The sequence below is a fragment of the Apodemus sylvaticus genome, chromosome 8 (genome assembly GCF_947179515.1).
Source record: "Apodemus sylvaticus chromosome 8, mApoSyl1.1, whole genome shotgun sequence".
Taxonomy (NCBI): Eukaryota; Metazoa; Chordata; class Mammalia; order Rodentia; family Muridae; genus Apodemus; species Apodemus sylvaticus.
In genome coordinates this window covers 82,945,770-82,970,847 of record NC_067479.1, presented here as the reverse complement: position 1 = coordinate 82,970,847, position 25,078 = coordinate 82,945,770, and the positions used below count along the sequence as shown (strand labels likewise).

Here is a 25,078-nt window from a genome sequence, read left to right as displayed (position 1 = left end):
AGCTTGTAACCCAAAATATCCAGGAAATCCAGGACACAATGAGAAGACCAAACCTAAGGATTATAGGCATAGATGAGAGTGAAGATTTACAACTTAAAGGGCCAGCAAACATCTTCAATAAAATTATGGAAGAAAACTTCCCTAACCTAAAGAGAGAGATGCCCATGAATATACAAGAAGCCTACAGAACTCCAAACAGACTGGACCAGAACAGAAATACTTCCCGTCACATAATAATCAAAACACCAAATGTTCTAAACAAAGAAAGAATACTAAAGGCAGTAAGAGAAAAAGGCCAAGTAACATATAAAGGAAGACCTATCAGAATCACAGCAGACTTTTCACCTGAGACTATGAAGGCTAGAAGGTCCTGGGCAGATCTCATGCAGACTCTAAGAGAACACAAATGCCAACCAAAACTACTATATCCAGCAAAACTCTCAATCACCATAGATGGAGAAACTAAGATATTTCATGACAAAACCAAGTTTACCCAATATCTATCCACAAACCCGGCCCTAAAAAGGATAATAGGAGGACAACACCAATACAAGGAGGGAAACTTCACCCTGGAAAAAGCAAGATAGTAACCTTTCATCAAACCCAAAAGAAGTTAAGCATTCAAATTTAAAAAATAACGTCAAAAATGATAGGAAGTAACAATCACTATTCCTTAATATCTCTTAACATCAATGGACTTAATGCCCCAATAAAAAGACACAGACTAACTGACTGGATACGTAAACAGGACCCTACATTTTGCTGCTTACAGGAAACACACCTCAGGGTCAAAGACAAACACTACCTTAGAGTAAAAGGCTGGAAGACAATTTTACAAGCAAATGGTCTCAGGAAACAAGCTGGAGTAGCCATTTTAATATCAGATAAAATTGACTTTCAACCCAAAGTCATCAAAAGAGACCCTGAGGGACACTTCTTGCTAGTCAAAGGAAAAATACAAAAAGAAGAACTGTCAATCCTGAACATCTATGCACCAAATGCAAGGGCACCCTCTTTCGTAAAAGAAACTTTATTAAAACTAAAAGCACACATTGCACCTAACACAATAATTGTGGGTGACTTCAACACTGCACTTTCCTCAATGGACCGATCAGGAAAACAGAAACTAAACAGGGACACAATGAAACTAATTGAAGCTTTGGACCAATTAGATTTAACAGATATATATAGAACATTCTATCCTAAAACAAAAGAATATACCTTTTTCTCAGCACCTCATGGTACCTTCTCCAAAATCGACCATATAATTGGTCACAAGACAGACCTCAACAAATATAAGAAGATCGAACTAATCCCATGCCTCCTATCTGATCACTATGGAGTAAAAGTGGTCTTCAATAGCAACAGAAACAACAGAAAGCCCACATACACGTGGAAACTGAACAATACTCTACTCAATGATACCTTGGTCAAGGAAGAAATAAAGAAAGAAATTAAAGACTTTTTAGAACACAATGAAAATGAAAACACAACATACCCAAACCTATGGGACACAATGAAAGCAGTGCTAAGAGGAAAACTCATAGCCCTGAGTGCCTCCAAAAAGAAAATGGAGAGAGCATACATTACCAGCTTAATGACACACCTGAAAGCCTTAGAACAAAAAGAAGCTATTTCGCCCAGGAGGAGTAGAAGGCAGGAAATCATCAAACTCAGGGCCGAAATCAATCAAGTAGAAACAAAGAGAACCATACAAAAAATCAACAATACCAGGAGCTGGTTCTTTGAGAAAATCAACAAGATAGATAAACCCTTAGCCAGAATGACCAAAGGGCACAGAGAAAGTATCCAAATTAACAAACTTAGAAATGAAAAGGGAGATATAACAACGGAAACTGAGGAAATCCAAAAAATCATCAGATCCTACTACAAGAGCCTATACTCAACACAACTGGAGAATCTGGAGGAAATGGACAATTTCCTTGACAGATACCAAATACCAAAATTAAATCAGGACCAACTAGACCATCTAAACAGTCCCATAATGCCTAAAGAAATAGAAGGAGTCATAGAAAGTCTTCCAACCAAAAAAAGCACAGGACCAGATGGCTTCAGTGCAGAATTCTACCAGACCTTCAAAGAAGAGTTAACACCAATACTCTTCAAACTATTCCACAAAATAGAAACAGAAGGAACACTACCCAATTCCTTCTACGAAGCCACAATTACGCTGATACCAAAGCCATACAAAGATCCAACAAAGAAAGAGAACTTCAGACCAATTTCCCTTATGAACATCGATGCAAAAATACTCAATAAAATTCTTGCCAACCGAATCCAAGAACACATCAAAACGATCATCCACCATGATCAAGTAGGCTTTATCCCGGGAATGCAGGGTTGGTTCAATATACAGAAATCCATCAATACAATCCACTACATAAACAAACTCAAAGAACAAAACCACATGGTCATTTCATTGGATGCTGAAAAAGCATTTGACAAAATTCAGCATCCCTTCATGCTTAAAGTCTTGGAGAGAACAGGAATTCAAGGCCCATACCTAAACATAGTAAAAGCAATATACAGCAAACCGGTAGCCAGCATCAAACTAAATGGAGAGAAACTTGAAGCAATCCCACTGAAATCAGGGACCAGACAAGGCTGCCCCCTTTCTCCTTATCTTTTCAATATTGTACTTGAGGTACTAGCTCGGGCAATTCGACAACATAAGGAGATCAAAGGGATACAAATTGGAAAAGAAGAAGTCAAACTATCATTATTTGCAGACGACATGATCGTCTACCTAAGTGACCCAAAGAACTCCACTAGAGAGCTCCTACAGCTGATAAACAACTTCAGCAAAGTGGCAGGTTATAAAATCAACTCAAGCAAATCAGTGGCCTTCCTATACTCAAAGGATAAGCAGGCTGAGAAAGAAATTAGGGAAATGACCCCCTTCACAATAGCCACAAACAGTATAAAGTATCTTGGGGTGACTCTTACCAAACATGTGAAAGATCTGTATGACAAGAACTTCAAGACTCTGAAGAAGGAAATGGAAGAAGACCTCAAAAAATGGGAAAACCTCCCATGCTCCTGGTTCGGTAGAATCAATATAGTTAAAATGGCCATTTTGCCTAAAGCACTATACAGATTCAATGCAATACCCATCAAAATCCCAACTCAATTCTTCACAGAGTTAGAAAGAGCAATTATCAAATTCATCTGGAACAACAAAAAACCCAGGATAGCTAAAACTATTCTCAGCAACAAAAGAAAATCTGGGGGAATCAGAATCCCTGACCTCAAGCAATACTACAGAGCAATAGTGTTAAAAACTGCATGGTATTGGTACAGTGACAGGCAGGAGGATCAATGGAACAGGATTGAAGATCCAGAAATGAACCCACACACCTATGGCCACTTGATCCTCGACAAAGAGGCTGAAAACATCCAATGGAAAAAAGATAGCCTTTTCAACAAATGGTGCTGGTTCAACTGGAGGTCAGCATGCAGAAGAATGCGAATTGATCCATCCTTGTCTCCTTGTACTAAGCTCAAATCCAAATGGATCAAGGACCTCCACATAAAGCCAGACACTCTGAAGCTAATAGAAAAAAAACTGGGGAAGACCCTTGAGGACATCGGTACAGGGAGAAAGTTTCTGAACAGAACACCAATAGCGTATGCTCTAAGAGCAAGAATTGACAAATGGGACCTCATAAAATTACAAAGTTTCTGTAAGGCAAAGGACACCATCAAGAGGACAAATCGGCAACCAACAAATTGGGAAAAGATCTTCACCAATCCTACATCAGATAGAGGGCTAATTTCCAATATATATAAAGAACTCAAGAAGTTAGACTCCAGAAAACCAAACAACCCTATTAAAAAATGGGGTACAGAGTTAAACAAAGAATTCTCACCTGAAGAACTTCGGATGGCGGAGAAACATCTTAAAAAATGCTCAACTTCATTAGTCATTAGGGAAATGCAAATCAAAACAACCCTAAGATTTCATCTTACACCAGTCAGAATGGCTAAGATTAAAAATTCAGGAGACAGCAGGTGTTGGAGAGGGTGTGGAGAAAGAGGAACACTCCTCCACTGCTGGTGGGGTTGCAAATTGGTACAACCACTCTGGAAATCAGTCTGGCGGTTCCTCCGAAAACTGGGTACCTTACTTCCAGAAGATCCTGCTATACCACTCCTGGGCATATACCCAGAAGACTCCCCACCATGTAATAAGGATACATGTTCTACTATGTTCATAGCAGCCCTATTTGTAATTGCCAGATGCTGGAAAGAACCCAGGTATCCCTCAACAGAAGAGTGGATGCAAAAAATGTGGTATATCTACACAATGGAGTACTATTCAGCCATTAGAAACAATGAATTTATGAAATTCTTAGGCAAATGGATGGAGCTAGAGAATATCATACTAAGTGAGATAACCCAGACTCAAAAGGTGAATCATGGTATGCACTCACTAATAAGTGGATATTAACCTAGAAAACTGGAATACCCAAAACATAATCCACACATCAAATGAGGTACAAGAAGAAAGGAGGAGTGGCCCCTGGTTCTGGAAAGACTCAGTGAAACAGTATTCAGCAAAACCAGAACGGGGAAGTGGGAAGGGGTGGGTGGGAGGACAGGGGAAGAGAAGGGGGTTTGCGGGACTTTCGGGGAGTGGGGGGGGGCTAGAAAAGGGGAAATCATTTGAAATGTAAATAAATTATATCCAAAAAAAAAAAAAGACGACGATGATGATCTTTTTTTTTTTTTAATATTTTTATTTTATATATTCTTTGTTTACATTCCAAATGATTTCCCCTTTCCCGGATCCCCCCTCCCCATATGTCCCATAAACCTTCTTCTCTCCATCCTTTCTCCAATCATCTCCCTCCTTTTTCTCTGTCCTTATATTCCCTTCCAATGCTAGGTGGTATATTTACACAATGGACGACAATGATCTTAATTGGAACAGAACAGTTTATAGGAGGGAGCGCTCGCTTGATGGCATTACTTCCTTTTCCAGTAAAAAAAAAAAAAGTGAGAATGGGGACAGTTAGAGTTGTTGCCAGTTGTTATGATGCTCACAAGGATGATGAATAGAATTGGGTATCTAAGTTGTAGTGCTCACAATAAATACCTGAAAACTACATACTAGATTTTGATGGCAGAGATTCAGTGCTGCTATTATAACAAAGCAAATGGAAGATACATGCTGCAAACAGGGTGATTATGGAAATTCAACAGGCTCTCTTCATTTCTAAGGCTTTAGTTTCTGCAAATAAAGAGATTTTTAAAATGACGGTCAGAAACTTCTTTTCATTGTTTTGTTTTGAGATAAGAGTCTCACTATTTAGCCTTCACTGGCAAGGAATTTGTTATGTAGATCACCAGGCTGACCTTGAACTCACAGAGATCTACCTGTCTTTGTCTCCTGTGCATTGACATAAAAAGTGTGTACCGCTATGCCTAGCTTCATAAATTCCTTTCAAGTTATAAAAGTCAGTGAATATGCCACACTGATATAAAAATGGAAGTGAAGGCTGGGAATATAAACCCAGTGGTGGAGTGCTTGCTCAGCATGCAGGAGCACTTAGGTTGGCTTCTTAGACACACACACACACACTCACACACACACACACACTTACACACACACACACACATACACTGAAAGAAAAAGAAATGAATATGTAGAGTTGGAGAATTCATATTGTGTATTAACTTAATTCCTCAAAGAAATTACATGCTTTCTAAGGGACTATAACTGCCAGTTTTTGTATCTCTTTGTGAGGAGGTCTTTTCTTTTTCTTTCTTTTTTTTTTTTTTTTTTACTTTTTATTGATTCTTTGTGAATTTATCTGGCTTACACTTCCACATTGCTGTTCATCACTGAAAAAACTCAGGATAGGAACTCAAAGCGGACAGGATCCTTGAAGTGATGCAGAGTGATGCAGAGGCCATGGAGGGGTGATGTTTACTGGCTTGCTCAGTTTGCCCTCTTGCAGAACCTAGGTCCAGCAGCCCAGGGATGGCACCATCTACAATAGACTAGGCTCTCCCCCATTAATTGCTATTAAGAAACTTCCTTACAGCCTGATCTTATAGATGCGTTTTCTCAAGTGAGGTTTCCTCCTCTCAGGAAACTCTAACTCATGTCAAGTTGACATAAAACTAGCCAGGACAGGAACGGGCTGACACCAAACATTCTCTTCCTGATCATTGCTGCATGTGAAAGCAGCAATGGCATGGAAGAGCTGTGGCAGCAGCAGCCTGCAGTACTGGCACACTCAGCTGTTCCCAGACTCCATAAACGCCAGGAGTCAATGGTGCAAACAACACTGACAGCCTACACACGCTTGTGACTTGGAGATGAGGTGGCAATCGGGTGTAAGAAAAGGATAGTGACTGCCAACTTTTCTTGTCTGGTGGATAACAGCAGAAGTCATCTCAAATGTAGTAAGTATTTTACATTTCTTTCTTCCATGTGACCCCATCCCCCCCCCAAAAGGATGAAATCGGCTGATGGTCATGGTACAGTCACACTTGCAAGGAGTTCTCAGGCACCAGGTACCTACAAACATTATAAAGTACATACATCCGCTTGTAGCTCTATGGGAAACCAAGGCTTAGAGAAATATGCTACTGGATCAAACTAGCTGGAAATTGTATCCAAATCCCCTTCCTCATATTCATTGCCTTACAGCATACCTCTGCATTTTTTTAGCCAGGTGCTGGGGACCTACTATGGGAAAAGTAGCACTTGGGACCCACACATACACACACAATTTTAAAACATGAATTGGGCATTGTCTCTATGCTCAAGGAATTTTATTTAATAAATGGATTGGATCCAGTCATGTACTTGTAATACAAGGCAGAATTAAGTGCTACGATGAATTAAAATGACTGGAGCAGTTGAAAACAGAGTGATCAACATAAAAGAATTCAGGACTGCTAGAGAGATGATTTTAAAAGAAGCAGAGAAGAGGCAGTTGGGATGGCAGGACTGTGAACATTCAGCCTGAATTCCACTACAGTCATCTGAAGGCAGCTGATACTTTCAGCAGAGGATGCTCTGTAGAGGGTAAGTCTAGAAGAGGCCGCAGGAGCAGAAGGGGGATAAGAGATGAAGGATGTTAGAACCAGGGAGCAGGTGGGGAGGAGGGAAAGGGGGTGAAGAGAAGGGAAGATGTGAGGAGGAGGAAAAGGAGGAGGAGAAGGGGTGGAGGAGGGAAGGGGTGAAGAGGAGAGAAGGAACTGGGGAGGAAGAGGAAAGAAGGAGGGGAGAAGGGATTAAGGTAAGGAGAAAAGAAAAACTAGATTTGGCAAACATAAATGTAGTGAACAAATAGAAAAAATTAAGCAAAGAAGAATAAAATGTTTTAAATGGATCATAGAGAGATGATAGTATGTATTATTACTAAAAATGACCATGGAACTCTAAAAGAAACCAAGGACTAAGAAGGACAAAAGCCGTGATTATACCATGTTGATTGTTCAGTGTTGACTCTATCAATTTTGGCATCCAGGAGCAAACATCTGGCAGGAAGTAAACAAAAATGGGAAGAAGGAAAAAAAATAAACAGACATGGCTGGGTAAAGAAATGGGTGTGCAGGAAGAAGCAAAGCTTTGAGTAGACCAGGGGAAAATAATAATCCATCAGTTCATGTCACTAAGCTTTTCTGTGAAGTCACTAAGATGCAATGGTGACAGCAACTTTGCCTTCATGAAATTTGATTTCTGGAATGTAAAACCAAAACAAGTTTGAAGAACATTGACTCTAATAGGATGGAAGGGTGGCAGTGCAGAATATCCATGGGGAAGAAAGAAAACATTTCAACACAGAATGCTTCAGGCCAGAGATCAGTGTGTTGCCATTGCTCTGTAAACATGCATGTCTTGAACCTGCTAAGCATGAAGATGCAGATGAATACCCGAAAAGGAGTCAACCTGGAGATAGCATTTATTCCAGTAACAGGAAGCAAAGGTCAACAAGGAAATGTGGTGGTTAGAATAATGGCCCACAGGCTCACACACTTGAATACATCAGGGAGTGGCACTATTTAGAAGGATTAGGAGGTGTGGCCACACTGGAGGAAAGTGTGTCACTAGGGGTAACCTTTGGGCTTTCAGAAGCTTGAATCAGGCCCAGTGGTTTACTCTCTATTCCTGCTGCCCATGGATCCCCGTATAGAACCCTCAGCCACCTCTCTAGCATCATGTCTGTCTGTAGGCTGTCATGCTTCCTGCCATGATGATAATGGACTAAACCTCAGAAACTGTAAGCTAGCCCCAACTGAATGATTTTATTTTTTAAATAAGAATTGCCATGGTCAGAGTGTCTTTTCACAGCAATAGAACACTGACTAAGACAGAAGCAATTACCCATTGTCACAAGTACTATGTGTAAACAAATGGAAAGAAGCAATGACAAAGTTGATTTTGGATATGAAACATCTTCCATAGCTCAGGTGCTGAAGGCCTGGTCCCCAGAGCAGTATTCAGAGGTGGGGCCTTGGGGAAGTTGCTGAATCCTGAAAGCTTTGGTCCAATCAATGATGGGTTCAAATTCTGATGACAATCCTAAAATAAGTAGGAGGTGGAGCCCAGGAGGAAGTAGGCTGCTGGATGCATGCCAGTCTGTCTTGCTCTCTGTCTCCCATCTGCCATGAGGGGAGAAGCTCTGCTCTACTGTACAGTCTCTGCCATGAGGTTCTGCCTCACCATAGCCTAGAAACAAAGCTCTGACCGTGGACTGAAATCCCTGCAGCCGTGAGCCAAAATAAATCTTTCCTCTTCTAAGGTGTTTCTCTCAAACATTTTGTCACATGATAAAAGATTATCTAACACCTAAAGGCAGCTAAGGAAAGAGAGAAGACATATGTGAACCTTCCAGATATGACTTTGTAGTGAGGACACTGAACACAGAGTCATGAAGATGGTAAACTCTCAGCACTGGAGGAAAGTGTGTCACTAGAGGTAGCCTTTAGGCTTTCAGAAGCTTGAATCAGGCCCAGTGGTTTACTCTCTATTCCTGCTGCCCGTGGATCCCCGTATAGAACCCTCAGCCACCTCTCTAGCATCATGTCTGTCTGTAGGCATGAATTCCAAGTAGAAAGAACAAGAAAGAACCGGTGCTGTGGCTTGGGCATGGTATGTTCCACAAAACTCCTGTTAAAACTCGGTTCTGTGGAAAAAGCACTTTGCTGCACAAGCATGAGGATCTGAGCTCAGTCCTCAGAACCAAGGTGAAGTCACATATAGGAGCTCCTACTGTGTGTCAGGAGGTGCAGTGCTCAGCAAAGAGAGCCTGGCTCAAACAAGCAGGGCAAGGACCAATACCCAAGGTTCAACCCTCACCTCCACCTGCATGCTGTTGCTCTAGAGTGCCTCACATTCAAACCCATGAGCACATACACACACACACACACACACACACACACACATACACACAGGGGAAAAATGAAATCAAAGATCTCTCTTGAGCATACAAGTGGTGGGAAGTGAGGACATTTATTTTGCTGTGGAGCAATGGAGAAATAGACTGGAGGAACAAAAAGTTCCGTTTAGGATATATAAAACTGAGGATACCCGGGATGGATTACTGAATAATACGGGGTTGTTTTGTTTGGTAGGAGGAAGGAAGTTACATTTATAGGCTGAATTCTCTCCATGGTCATTCTGGAGTTATAGTCTCATAGCCATTTTCCTGCCAACCCAAACCAACACCTCCAGGAAGGATCCAGTTGCTATACCCAGCTTTGGGAACTTTGTTTTGCACATGGACTCTCAAGTCTGCGCCAAACCTACCACATACATTCTAGTGGATCAGAGGTGGAGGGAGGCACAGAGGGAGCTAGGGGAGTCATGTAAGTCTGCTATCAGAAAGAAGATGTTTGAGTGTGTCAAACAAACAATGAAAATAACCAGCACAAAAAGGAAAACTGGCCTGTTCTTGACCCCTGACAATTTCTCCCCATCAAGTTATCCGCACTGCCTATAGTTGCCTGCATAAGATTAAGTCAGTCAAAGTTCTGGCATGGACGGGGAAGGGTCTCTCAAGACCTCACCGCTAGTTGAGCACCAGTGGCAGTTAATGAGTGTTAGAGGTTGTGGGTTGGGGAGTCAGTTTTCTTCAGGGTTTTGTCCCATAGGTTGTCCATATGCCCTTAGTGGATTGCCCTGTTCCCTGTACACACACTTGAACTGAAACTGGGATTAAAAAGGAGAACACGAAGGTAGAAGGGAGATACAGGAGAGATCTTGTTGAAGTCATAAGGGGGAGTGAAGGGAAGTATAATAAAAATATATTGTACACATGTATAAAATTCTCAAATAATAAATTGAAAGTATGTTTCCTTAAAGTTCTCTGAGATAAAAGAAAAATCTACATGTTTCTTTTATTAGAAACAAAAGCTACACATATAAAATGTTAACAATACATGGGAATCTCTTTGTCGAAACAGGGTTATTTTGATGCTACAGGCAGTTGGCCACCTCTAAGCAACCCCTGCTCTGTGGGAAGGTTGAGTAAGACCCTTGCTACTTGACCTAAGCCTTTATCTGTTCCTTCATTAAACAAGTGTATCTTGGGTATCTATGTGCTGGGAGATATGGGGTCTATAAGATTGTATGAAGCAAATTGTTTAACCCTTTGGAGAGAATAGGCATGGACAAAAATATCAAAAAGTAAATCTGTGTTAAGTGCCCAAAGTCCTCACTAAGAATTGAGCTATGGCAACTGAGATTGCCATGTAGCAAGAAGGTAGGATCTGGGCACAGAAAAAGACAGAGAGAGGGGTCATTGCCAAAGTAGAGAGGCAAAAAGCTGAAGATGGGGTTGTGAAATAGTCAAATATCACTGGGACTGAATTCTAATACATGTGGCAAAATAGGATATAGAGGTTGGAAGGTCAATGACAGCCAGATGTGGCTTCCTGGACCAACAGGCTTGAAGCTCTGGATCTGACAGGACATGTCTTGGACATCTGAATAGAGAATGGTAAGGTCCAAGCAGCCTCTAAGGAAGATGACTTGATGAGGGGCAACAGAACATTTAGAGGAGGAAAAGGAGGAATCAAGTGGCCAAGACAGCTCAGTGCCTGAACACAGAACTGAGCTAGGGAGATAACAGCAGAGCTGGATAGGGATGTGGGAGCTGGGGAGATGGTTCCGTGGGTAAAGCGCTTCCTGCCAGCACAAGGACCCAGGTTTGGATCCCCAGTATCCACATAAGAAGCCTGGCATAACAACATGCACCTGTAATCCCAGTGCTGGAGACGCAGAGGCAGGAGGATGTCTGGCTTGCTGGCTACCCAGTCTAGCCAATAAGATCCTAATTCAAAACATTAGGTGGGGCATGACCGAGGACGACTCCCAACATCAGTCTCTGACACCCATCCACATGCACACACAAGAATGATCACCAGCACGCACCAGTGCACACACATAAACATGGACATACACTACGTGAACACAAACACACAGAAGAAAAGAAAAGAGGAAAGAGGAGGGAAGACATTAAAGGAGGAAGGGAAGAAAACTCAGACACAAAATCAATGACAGATAATCAGGAATCTCCTTTTATTTATTCAGAAACTTGTATGCTACAGAATATGTAAAATATGAACTATGCATGTTACAGAATATATAAAGTGACTGCCTTGAAATCTTAACTACATCAAAGTCACTTGTTTTTTAATTTAAAAATAGGCTGTTTATAATATGGAAAAACAAAGCGCAAAAGAAAATACCATGTTCCTTTTAACCCTAATCCAGGGCTAAGCTGGCTGAGGCCCAGTCCTCTCAATGATTTACTATTATAAACACTATCACGGCAGACAGCCTTAGGCATTCACTTTTGCATACTTCTCTAAATATTTTCTTACAAATTCCTTCAAGTGGAGTTGTGCGACCTGAATGTGACACTCCATCTGCACTACAGCAGAGTCCTGTTCCCTCTGCTCTCTCCTTGGATCTTTTATTAATTTATACTTTGCTAAATGAAAAACCAGGTTGAGTTCTCCCCGAGTGTTATTGACCGCTGGTATCTCTCCTGTTGTGACTCACTTGACCCTTTTAGCTATGGCTGCCCATCTCCTTCTTACTTTCTAGTTCTTTATGTGGCAGGATATGAATTCTTTATCTGTCATACACATGAAAAATTTTCCCTCAGTGTTTTCCAGCTTTTTGTGTTTGGATTAATTTTATAATTTTTATAATATATGAAAACACTTAAAAATTTCAAACATATATAATCAAATAAGCCAATATTTATGGCTTTTGCTATTGTCCCATTGCTTATACTTATAAGAATATAAGTATTCTTATAAATTGTCCCACGCATTAATGAAAAGTGATCACCCTTATTTTCTTCCAGTTTTTAAATAATTATCTATATTTGTATATACACATGTGTAGGTATGTGTGTTTTACATGTAGCAATTTCATCTGTGTGTATTTTATTTCCATATTTTTGTATGTGAATAATTAAACATAGCTTCCAGACTTTGTTTCAGGGACTTTTTTTTACAGGAAGATGCAAAATGAGGCTTTGAAAAGTGTGTCCTCAGATTGAGTAAGTTTGGATAGACTTGCATTTTATAATGCATATTTTCGGAATCAATAATAATAATGATTAATTATCTTTTAAAGAATAAGGAACTTGAGAAAACAATAACTCAAGGCCCTATATAGTTTCAGAGCATAGAACATTCACTTTGAAACTCAAGTAATAAACTCATATATTTATTTAGTGTCTCCTATATTTATAAAGATAAAGAATTTAAAAGCTCTAAAGACAGGAGACACAATATCTCCAAAAATTTGCAACCAGCTAGACCTGATGGTACACACCCTTGATCTTACAACCTGGGAGGCAGAGGCAAGCAGATCTCTGTGTGAGTTCAAGGCTATGTGTGGTCAACATCACAAACTCTAAGCCAGTTTGGGCTACACAGTCAGACCCTGTCTTAAAAACAAAATGAAAAGGGAACTTACAACCAATACTCTAAAAAAGGCCTGTGTTAGGGACAAAAAAACCCAGCTCCCATTAGAAGTGGGTAAAATCATGGGAATTTGTCACCAATGTACATAAAGGTGAAGAAACAGCAGGCGTCCAAGAGTCTCCATGGCTGGCAGGCCAGACATGTGGAGCCCGGACCTGCCCAGTTTGAGCTGAGAGCACAGCGCCTGAATGTAAGCAGCAAAAGATCTGGAATGAAGGTCAGATGGAACCAGAACAGAAGAGACAAATCTTGAAAGGAGAGTAATAATGTAAGTTTGGACTGCCATATTAAAATACCACAGGGAGGGCAGTTTAGCTGACAACCATTGGTTTCCCACAGTTGTGGACACTGCAAAGTCTATTGTCAAAACATTAAGGTGTTCATTAGATTGAGCTCAGGAAGTCTTGTGGAAGACTTGGGGGAAGGATTGAGGAACCCAGAAGGGATAGGGACCCCACAAGAGGACTACAGACTCAACTAACCCGGACCTATCGGGGTGTCCAGAGTCTGAACCAGCAACCAAAGAGTGAGCACGGACTTGACCTCCCACACATATGTAACTTGGTCTTCATGCGGTTCCTCCGGCAACTGGATCAGGGGCTTATCCTGACACTGATGCTTGCTCCCCTAACTAGTCTGTCTTTGTTTGCCCTCAGTGAGAGAGAATGTACCTAGTTCTACAGTGACTTGAGATGCCAGGGTGGGTTGGTTCCCCAGAAAGACCCCTGCTACCCCCCCAGCCCGCCCCTGCATGCCACTTCTCAAAGGAGAAGAGGCAGAGCAGAGGGAAGGAAGGACTGTGTAAGAAGGTGACTAGGAGGAGAACAGGTGTGGATTAGGGACATAAAGCAAATAAATAAATAAATAAATAAATAAATAAATAAATAAATAAATAAATAAGGAAAATGTTAAAGCTTTCACTTGGCGAAGGCCCTGCCTGCTTCTGGTTTACAGATGGCTGCCATCCCACTATATGCTCAGATGGCCTCTTCTTTTTACTCCTTAGAGAAAAGAGGGCTCTGCTCTCTCTTCTTGTGGAGGCACTAAACCCACCTTGAGGACTACTGCCATGATGTCATCTAACCCCATTACCTCATGAGTCCCTCTTGCCTCTCATCTGTATGCTAGACGTCAGCATATGACCGTGAGTGGTGAGAGAAACAAACACTAGGTACATTATCAGAGAAGTTTGCAGAGAGGCACAGCTTGAACCCTGGGGTCTAGCTACTGTTAGAAAACCACTAGAAGAGTTGGAGACAGAGAATGAAGATCCATCAGGGAGGAAGGAGGGTCTTAAATAGATTTGGATGCACTCAGGGTAGATCTGTTTTGCAGAATAATTCTGAGATATGTTTTTAAAAATTAATTAACAGTTTCCTAGACAAAAAGCTTGGACCACGGGGTCAACTTGCCTGGGGGAACTACCGTGATTCAAAAACACATCAGCCTACTACATGTGAAATACAACTGGAAATGAAGGCTGAGGAAGGATATATATTTGACAAACTTAATCCAAGACAGATGCAAAAGAACCTTAAAATATATAGGTATAATCTCAATACCTTCATGGCTGCACACAAAACTGCCCTCTCTGAGTTGAGGGAGCAGAAGAGAGCAGACTAAGAAACTGGGAGGGGCCAAGTACTTTCTGAACTGAGGCTCATACACAGCTGTAGATTCTGAGGGGGGTAAATGGGCAGTAGAGTATGCTAATAATAATGATTAAAGCCACAAAACCCTCTGCCAGAGGAACAGAAATTAAACAGTTCATGGATGGAAAAAAATGTTTGTTACACTTGAGGCAAAGGAATCCCAGGTTCTGGTGAGGGAACATTCAGCTGAATCAACAAATGAAAATCCCTTTTGCGTAGTACCTTTCTTCTTGCTCTTCCATCAAAACATTGAAGCCAGTTTCCCTCCTTCCCTGATTACCCAATATTTAATTCTTCTCACCTCTTAAATTATATATTCATTATCAACATGAGACTAAAGGCCATCTCTTACTTCCTCGTACCCAACATTGTCAGACCAGACAGTATTTCCATCTCTATCTTTCTTAACAATTCTCTGTATTAGCTACTTTTATCTCTGTTATAACCAAAATACTTTCCTCCTTGAAGGAGGAAGGGCTTATTTTGGCTCATGGTTACAAGGGTGTGGTCCATCTAGATGAGAATGGCACAGCAGAGCAGTTCAGTTCACTTCGTAGAAGGCCTGGGAACAGGATAGGACTTGTCAGTGCTCAGCATTTTCATCCAAGTCCCCAGCTGCCAACATTTAGGTTTGGTTGTTCCCCTTAATTAATGCTTCCTGGAAATGCTCTGTAGACCCATCAAAAGTGTCTGTATCCCTTGTGTACACTAAACCCAGTTATATTGACAATGAATGCAGCAATGTGTTCTCCAAAGGGTTTTTTAATTATCTTTCTTCAAATGCCTTTCAGAGAACACGCATACTTGGATGGCATGTTCTCTTATGCATCCTTTGGGGAGCATATGACACCATGCAAGCCATCTAACTTAACCTAAGAACTTCTTTTCCTCTGTAAGCTACTGTGACTTCACTCTCCTGATGGTGGTTCACAAAACTAAGACTGCATGGAGCACACAGAGTTCCCTGTTGCCCTACAGTTAAGTAGTTGGGGATATGCATATTCTCTACTCTGTGAGTGGAACATAGGCAACTCAAGTTGGAGAGAGAAAGAAGGAGGGAGGAGGGAGCAGGAGGAGAATTAATGGGGTTACTAACTGTTCCCAACCCTGATTCTAATTTCCTTTTGATTCTAAACCATATGTCTATAAAGTTCTTGACACATCTGAATTCCCATAGTAACTTCCCATCAGGATTTTTTTAGTGCAATGGCTCTCAACCTCCATAATGCTGTTACCCTTTAATACAGTTCTTTATGTTGTAGTAACCCTCAACCATTAAACCTTAAAATTGTTTATTATCTCTACCTTACAATAGTAATTTTGCTACTGTTATTAATCATAATGTAAATATCTGATATACAGGATATCTGGTATACATTCCTCCAAAAGGATCAAGACCCACATGTTGAAAAACACTCCCCTAGAGGGTCAGAACCAATAGAATGCTTATACACTGAAAGATGATTTGTTCCAGCAAGACGGCTTGCCAAGTAGAAGTGGCAAGCCCAGAAACCCAAGTTCAATTCCAAGAACCCACATAAAAGTGTAAGCAGAAAGTTGACTCTAGCCGGGTGGTGGTGGCTCACACCTTTAATCCCAGCACTTGGGAGGCAGAGGCAGGTGGATTTCTGAATTCAAGGCCAGCCTGGTCTACAGAGTAAGTTCCAGGACAGCCAAGGCTGCACAGAGAAACCCTGTCTCCAAAAAAAAAAAGAAAGAAAGAAAGAAAGAAAGAAAGAAAGAAAGAAAGAAAGAAAGAAAGAAAGAAAGAAAGAAAGAAAAGAAAAAAAGGAAAGGAAAGGAAAGAAAAGAAAAGGAAAGGAAAGAAAAGAAAAGAAAAGAAAAGAAAAAGAAAGTTGACTCTACAAATCAGTCCTCTAAGTAAGTTGAACATACACCCGGTGGCATTTGTGCCCATTTGCATTCAGTACATTAGTTTCCATACTCATAGATGTGCCTCTCTGGTTCCCAACCTCACCTCTTCTGTCTAAAGAATCAGTTGCTTGAGCTACCTCAGGTGACTTCCTTTTGGCAAGTCCTCGTTTGCATCTTCTTTACCCATAAAAAAAGCCAACCTGCTAGATCCCCACTTCAGTTGTCATGTAAGATCAAGAGTTCCTAGAGGTTAGGCTATGGACCTAGCTGTGCTGCTGTACCATCAAAGGCAGTGTAAGGGTGATGCTGCAGCTCAGTTGCCTAATCCAGGGTCTACCCTCAGTCTCTTCTCCAAATCTAGATTATTATTAGTGCCTCTAAAATGCCACCAGAGATCCCCAGAATGACTTTGAATTTAGAGCCTCAACACTGGTCAAGGTCAACTTGTATTGACATATTGTTAAGAGCTAATCGCTGCCTTCAGGCCTTCATCTGCATTACTGCTCCTTAAAGATGAGAAAGCGAAGCAGGATTCAACCCACACTGTGTAATACCCCAAGTATTTCATACAGTCAAAATGGATTTGAGAGTGTAACTCAGAGGTGGAGCGTGTGGCTAACGTGAACAGAATCCACCCTAAGTCTGATCCCCAGCAGAGCTCCCAACTCATTAAAAAGCGAGCTACATTGAAGAGAAGAGGACCACACTCCCTTCTCAATCCTTTGGCTAAGATAAAGAGATAGAAGAACATGCTAGTGCAGGGACAAAGTGTTCTACTACAGAACAGAGATGACTGTGAAACAGGAAGGGCAGCAAAGTAGGTAAGAGGCTAGGCTATGAAGATGATTTCTAGTCATTAGAAAGCAGCCCTGTTCCACCACCCCCCCCTCTCCAACATGTTTGCTTCCTGCTTCTGCCAAACCATGTCCTAGAATGCCCTTTCTATTTTCCCTCTGCACACTCTGTCAACTCGGGAAGCCTCCTTCAGTCCTCACCCGTTCACATTCCCTGACCATGCACAACCTGCCACCCCACTACTCACTGAAATGCTTAACCTCAGACTACTTGAGATGGTTACTTAGCACTTTGGGTGTTTGGTGTGTTTCCTGCTTGTCCCTCCTGATGCCCCAGGCTACATGTTTAGGAGTGCTTCAATAGTTCCACTTCCTATCTGTAACCATTCCTCAGAAAGTTAGTCATAGATTAGGTGTTCATTGAGCACCTGCTGACTCAAATTCCATCACTGCAGGGAAACTTCTAAGTGGCCTTTGCATGAGTGATGTCTTAATCTTTAACTGTCTAATTGCATGTGGCATGCTAGGGGAAACCATTGTGACTGCTTCCAGAATTTCTGTTTACTAAGTATGGTTTGAGTTATCTCATGCAGACAAAAAAAAAAAAAAAAAAAAAAAAAAAAAAAAAAAAAAAAAAAGCAATCATTTGCTTCCAGAAAACATTTTTTTTAACATTATTACTGGCTCACACTGACATATTTTAGCTGAACTTTGATCACAGATTCCCCTTCTCCAAGTATCTTTTGGAGCCAACTTTACTTTCCTAAGACTTCCTAAGACTGGCGGCTAAATGTCCACGTAAAGTGGACACAGCCACATGTTAGAAGAACAATCTAGTTGAAAGTCCAATGTCTGTGTTCATTTTACTGCTTAAACAGAACATTCACAAATGTTCTCCATATGCAGGAGCCCAAGCAAATGAAGCAATTTCCAATTACGATTGGATGACAATGTGGCCTATTTTCTCTATTACTGTAGAATGTTCAGTATGAGCAATGCCAGGCAAACACCATCTTGCACAAGGCAGCATGAGGACACTCAGGCCAGAATCATCCCAGAATTCACAGCACACAACTTTGAGAATTCCATCCATGCCAAAAGTGCTCTGGTATCCCAAGATCTTTGAAACACACTTTATAGTTTCTTAATATAATGTTGATAAATTCTCATAGTACAATTTTGTAAAATTATCCTACTTTCTTGTATGAATTTGAATTCTGTCTTCCAACCAGGTTTTAATTATATTTTCCTTTTAAATATGTATGCTATAGTTGTCTAGAGGAATGCTGGACTGAAAGGGATAGTTCACAGAACCTAAAGGGTCTTTCCTTCTTGAACAAATGCTAAGTAGACACTCCATAGAGAGACCTTATTAAATGTGTGGGCTCCTCTTACTTTTCTTGTTGATGCAAAGGCGTGACAATTCTCTAATTGACACCTAATTGCAAAAGGAAAAATAGTTTTTCCAACAGTGTCTCATTGGGTATACAAACAGCACTTAAGTCTAGGCCCCATGCCCAGTAGTAGATGGCCAACACAAAATGAACTTAATGCTATTTTTGGAGATGTGTGTGTGTGTGTGTGTGGTGTTGATTCTTTAATTTTTAATTTGCCTGTTTGTTTTCTAAAGAAAAAGAGAGGTGTGGAGTTGGAAGGGTGGGGAGTTGGGGATATGGGGAGGATCTAAGAGGATAATGAGGGAGAGAGTTGTGATCAGAATATATTGCATGGAGAAAAATATTTTTAAAACCTGACAAAAACAGTCTAAGGAAAGGAGAGTTCATTTTGGCTCACAGTTTAAGTGCATACAGTCTGCTTTAAGGAAGGCATAGAAACTGAAGTAAGAGACCGTGGTTCGTATGCTATCATTAGTCAGGGATGCTGGCTTTTTTTTTTCCTGTATTATTCAGTCTGTTACTTTAGCCTATGTTGCCACCCACTTTCAGGGTCAGTCTTCCCTCCTCAGTTAAACCTCTCTGAAAACACCTTCAGAGACATACCCAGAAGTATGTCTGTTAAGGAATTCCAAATCCAGTCAAGTCGACAATGAAGCTTGCCCACAGCAGCTTACACCCATGGCATGGCTTCCACTCTGTGTCTGCTAGCATCTCTCGCTCTTGATAACATGGGCAGTTGTTAGGAAATCCATGAACCCTGGGAAAAGACCATAGGCACAATCCAGATTACACATGTTGGTCAAATTTATTGATACTGCTAGCAAAACAAGCTCCGAGCCAACCTTGAGACTGCCTCGAACCAGAAGCAGAGGGAAGGATGTTCAGAGATGACCACAGGAAGACCTTGAGAACTATGCAAGCAAGCCAAGGCTGTTCTATCTGTCAAGATTAGGTAGTGAAGGCTAACCTCCAAATAGTCCTTGAATGTCTGCATAAGCAGGTTACAGAAGCCAAAAGGCAGTTAGCTGTACCATAACAAGTAGATATTGTAACCTTTCTGGGTGGGGGTCACTGTGTCAGGGTTCCTGAGAATTTATCTTCCAGGGACTGGAGTCAAAGGCAAACCCCTAGTGGGTACTAAGATGGATACCTAGCATAAAATGGAGTTTCTTTGGCCATCCCACAGTGATCTCAATGGTTCACATAGAGCAGATGGTACTCTCACTAATCCTCCACCAGGTCTTGGTGTACTCAGGACTCTGCATTTCCCCAGTAACTGATGGAAACTGTGTCCACTGCACGTCCTCACATGCCAGCCAACTGGCTGCATCTTCCCTGCCTCCCTCCATGCTCTTCTCTCTCTTGTGTGCTTGGCTCCGGCCTTTCCTTAAGCACCATTGTCAGGAGAGTGTGTTCTGAGATCCTTCCCCCACCTCCCATGCTGACCCACGGCCACAGGAGTTCCCTCTCTTCCTTCCCATCAGGTCCACAGATGCTTCCTGGAGCCCCTGCTCCCATCCCTTCACTTCCCTTTCTTCCTGCCCAACCCATACTAGGAAGCCATAGCCCCATCCTTCTGCCAGTTTCCCCAGGGCATGTGGGGTTGTCAGGCCAGTGTAAGTTGGGGGACTGGGAGTAGGAGGAAGATAGGAGGAGAAAATTAATTCTTGGAGTATCCACTTGGAAGCTAGAACAAATAGAAATAAAACAGTGGGGAGCAGTTGGTTTTTCCCATGCTGTGGTATATTATTATAGTTAAGACATCTTATGAGACATTGTGAAGACAGGTTAAGAAAATGAAGACAACTCTTGATTAGAAAAAGCATTTGCGTTTTCACCACCATGGAGAAGGCCGGGGCCCACTTGAAGGATGGGGCCAAAAGGGACATCATCTCCACCCCTTCTGCTGATGACTCCATGTTTGTGATGGGGGTGAACCATGAGAAATATGACAACTCACTTAAGATTGTCATAAATGCATCCTGTACCACCACCTGGCCAAGGTCATCCATGACAACTTTGGCATTGTGGAAGGGCTCATGACCACTGTCCATGCCATCACTGTAACTCAGAAGACTGTGGATATCCCCTCTGGGAAGCTGTGGCATGATGGCCATGGGGCTGCCCAGAACATTATCCCTGCAACCATTGTTGCAGCCAAGGCTGTGGTCAAGGTCATCCCAGAGCTGAACAGGAAGGTCACTGGCATGGCCTTCCATGTTCCTACTGCCAATGTATCTATTGTGGATCTGACATGCTGCCTGGAGAAACTGCCAAGTATGATGACATCAAGAAGGTGGTGATGCAGGCATCCAAGGGCCCACTAAAGGGCATTCTGGGCTACACTGATGAGCAGGTTGTCTCCTGAGACTTCAACAGTATCTCCCACTCTTCTGCCTTTGATGCTGGGGCTGGCTCTCAATGACAACTTTGCAAAGCTCATTTCCTGGTGTGATAATGAATACAGCTACAGCAACAGGGTGGTGGACCTCATGACCTTCATGGCCTCCAAGGAGTATGAGGCCCTGGACTGCCCACCCCAGCAAGGACACTGACAGTAAGAGAGAGGCCCTCGGTTGCTGAGGAGTCCCTGTCCCAACTCAGCCCCCAACACTGAGCATCTCCCTCACAATTTCCATCCCAGACGCTCATAATAACAGGAGGGGCCTAGGGAACCCTCCCTACTCTCTTGAATACTATATCAGTAAAGTTCACTGCACACCCCCCCCAAAAAAAGAATAAGAAAAAACGTTTGCTATGGGAGGGCACAACTGATTTCTAGCCTATTGTCAAACCCGAGGTTCTCATCTCTACACCCTTCTCAATCCTCTCTGCTTGTTCTCCTCCATGAGGCCCTCTCTGATGCTCTTCTGTGACTGTGAAGATGCCATGACCAAGGCGATTTATAGAGGAGAAAGCTCATTAGGGACCTGCAGTTCCAGAGGGTAAGTCTATAACAATCATGGAGGGGAGCATGGCGGCAGGCAGGCATGACACTGGACCAGTGGCTGCGAGCTCACATGTTGAGACCACAACCACAAAGCAGAGCGAGAGGAAGCTGGGAATGGTGTGGGCTTTTGAAACCTTAGAACCCACCCCCAGTAACTCACCTTCTCCAACAAGACCCTGTCTCCTAATCCAAACAGTTCTACCAACTGGGGACCAAGCATTCAAATATATGAACCTGTGGCGGGGAGGCAGGAACATTCTCATTCAAATCACAAGTTCATTGACTCTTATAGTTACAATTCATACTGATAAGCACACGAGGCAAAGCCTACACCTAGTGGAGCATCAGCTCAGAGTAACACACACACACACACACACACACACACACACACATACAACAAGCAGGAGTACATCTCAGCATGTGTGGTCTGGGTTTCCCACCCTGGGTTTCCCACCTCAGCCTCTACATCTACATATCTCCAGGGTCAGGGCAAAGGGTTTTAAAAGGCAATACCAGAGGCAGTCAACATATTAAATCCTGCTTTGGCGCACCTTTTTTGGAGGGTCTAGACTGTGATTGGTTGGCCCTGCTTAATTGGACCTGTGGCAAGGGAGCAGAGTGAGGAGCAGAGACCTGCCAATCACCTTACAATAAAGGGAAGAAGGAGGGGCCAATGCTCCCTTCAGTGACTTACAGATCTCCCAACAGGCTCCACCTCTACCTCCCACTAGTGATGTCTTGAAGTCAAGTCTTTAACACATAGGTCTTTGTTGGGCAAGGGAGCATTCACACCACAGCACATGGAAAATGCCCACCCTTCTGAAGGGAAATGAAAGCATCGTTTTATTCTTTGTTTACATTCAAAATGATTTTCCCTTTCCCGGTCCCCCCCTCCCCATAAGTTCCCTAAGCCCTCTTCCCTCTGCCCATTCTCCTATCAACCCCCTCCTACTTCTCTGTCCTGGTGCTCCCCTACAATGCTGGAACAAGCATTTTCTGGACCAGGGACCTCTCTTTCCTCCTTCTTGGGAGTCATTTGATATGTGAATTGTGTCTTGGGTATTCAAAGCTTCTGGGCTAATATCCACTTATCAGTGACTGTATTCCATGTGTGTTCTTTTGTGATTGGGTTACCTCACTTAGGATGATATTTTCCAGATCCAAGCACCTTAAGTCAGAGCATGGGCTAAAATTCAAGCTAGGGCTGTCATTCCCAAGTGGGGGATCTTAATTCAAATCGCCCTTCCCGAAGCTGTTTTCTCATGCGCCAAATGTCCTCATCAGTTCTCCCAGTGTTCCTTGACCTGCACAGCTCAGCCCCTCAGCATCCCAGGCTTCTCCCTTCCACGGACAGAGCTCTAGCTGGCAGGGTCCTATTATCTGGCTGCTTCTTACAGGAGACCAGCGAGAGCTGGGAGGTCTGGCAGCCTTGTTTATCTGGTTCTTATGCCAATGGCGTTTAAGCCTGGGCAGATGTAGAAGAAATACTGTTGCTTTTTTTCTTTCACTATTTCATTTTTACTTTGAACTCTAGTGCATTTTAGCTTCCTGTGGGAGGACCCTGTGGTTTCAAGTTATGGGTGCCTGGGGACCCTGGAATGATGGTAAAGTGGCCTGATGCTTTTTCTCTTCTAAGACCCATAGTTCTCCGAGCATTTCCCTGTGAAGCCCCTCCCCAGGCCCCCGACCTATGAGAGTCTGCCACCTCTATCCTCCCTGTCTATCCAGAACACCAAGTACAACTTCCTTATGCACTGGGGTTTTAAAAATCATGATGTAAAAGGGGAAGTGTTTGCCGTCAACTTCTGCTTTCTGCCCCTCTGAAGCAAGGGCAGTGTGGCGCCCTGCTTAAACGAGAGAACAAATGTTTTGGGGCTGGGGAACATACAGTGTTATCTCAGAGAATTTTACATCCATTTATCATGCCACCACCCTGGTCCACTAAAGTGCTCACACCCTCATCCTGAACAGATATATACCCCACAGAATGAAGGATATTTTGCAAATAGGATTGAGTTGAGGATACTAATATGGAATAAGCCTGAATCATCTGGTCTTTAAAAAGAGACAGAGGGAGGGTGGGAGGGAGAGAGGGAGGGAGGGAGGGAGGGAGGGAGGGAGGGAGGGAGGGAGGGAGGGAGGGAGAAATAGAGTCAAAGACAGGGGGGGGCCATGAAGATGAAAGCAGAGGCCACAGAGGGAGGTGTCATTGTGCTTCCTTTAAAGAGAGAGTAGGGCCACTCAGTATGCAGGGAAGCATGTAGCAACATCTGGAACCTATGAGAGGCAAGGAAGAAAGAACACAGGTCTATACCTTGAGGTTCACCCAGAGGGGCTGGATTTGGACCTGTGTTTTCCAGAACTGTTAAGATAATACATCTGCATTGTTTTAGCTACAAGTTTGTGGCAACTGACCACAGGTGACTGTGCTAATTAGTGGTAACATCACCATTAATAATAATAGGTCATAGGGTGTAGGAAGTTTGTATTTTTTCCACAGAAAATTCCAGAAATATTTATACAACTGAATTCTCCTACTCTTTTAGGTAGAAATTGAAAAGTAGTTATTAGCATGCTGGCTCTAAAATAAATATGGTATATGCAACCAGAAAGGAGTTTGGAAAGTAGTGCTTTGGCTTCTAGGTACATTTCCCTCTACCCTCCAAACAATATCTAGAACTTGCCTTCTGCACAGCATCCAGGGTATGGATAATGCCAACCAGTGAGAGGAAATCTCAACACTGAGTTTCTGTGCACTTCAAGAGATCCTTAATCAGTTAAAAAAAGAACTGATAGAAGCATTTTTAAAGTTTCTAGAAATAAATTCCTTATCAGCAGACACAAGTTGTCCAAGTGCAGGACATGGCGGTAGCAAAGATGGTGGGGCAGAATTAATGTGTCACTATGCAACAGCAAGCCCCACCAAAAAAGAAAGGCATCACCATTAGGAGGGCAACAGGGACTCCTGGCTTCAGTCAGCAACCCCCTGCAGTTAGGGACAAACCCTCATTTCCCCTTCAGTACTTAATCATGAGATGGCTCGATCAAGTCCCCTGTCTCAAGTCTGTGCGACAAATGACATCATTTCAGTTAGAGAGGGGTATAGATAATTGCATTTTCTTGTATCAGAACTCTGTAGCCTGATAAAATTTTATGTAGAAACCAAAGTACCTGTTATCCAAGATATGCATTCGTCTGTACATTTCAAAGAAAAAATTTCCATTTCATGGAGCTCAAAGTGCTGAGGGGTTTTTTTTAGATAAAGAAGAAAACTGTACTTGTATACTATAATTTTTTCTCCTGGGCCAATGTAGTATTGGATTTTACAGAAGAACTCTTGATTTTTTTAAATTAATATTTACTGTATATGTACACCCATGTGTGTGCCTGCGCATGCACATGGGCCAAATGAAAGTCCAAGGA

The 25,078-nt window shown here is 42.4% G+C and overlaps 1 pseudogene; it reads left to right on the top strand.

Annotated features, from left to right (window-relative positions):
• The first annotated feature begins 13,066 nt into the window (after positions 1 to 13,066).
• Positions 13,067 to 21,260, top strand: LOC127690782 (glyceraldehyde-3-phosphate dehydrogenase-like; annotated as a pseudogene).
• Positions 21,261 to 25,078: the final 3,818 nt, after the last annotated feature.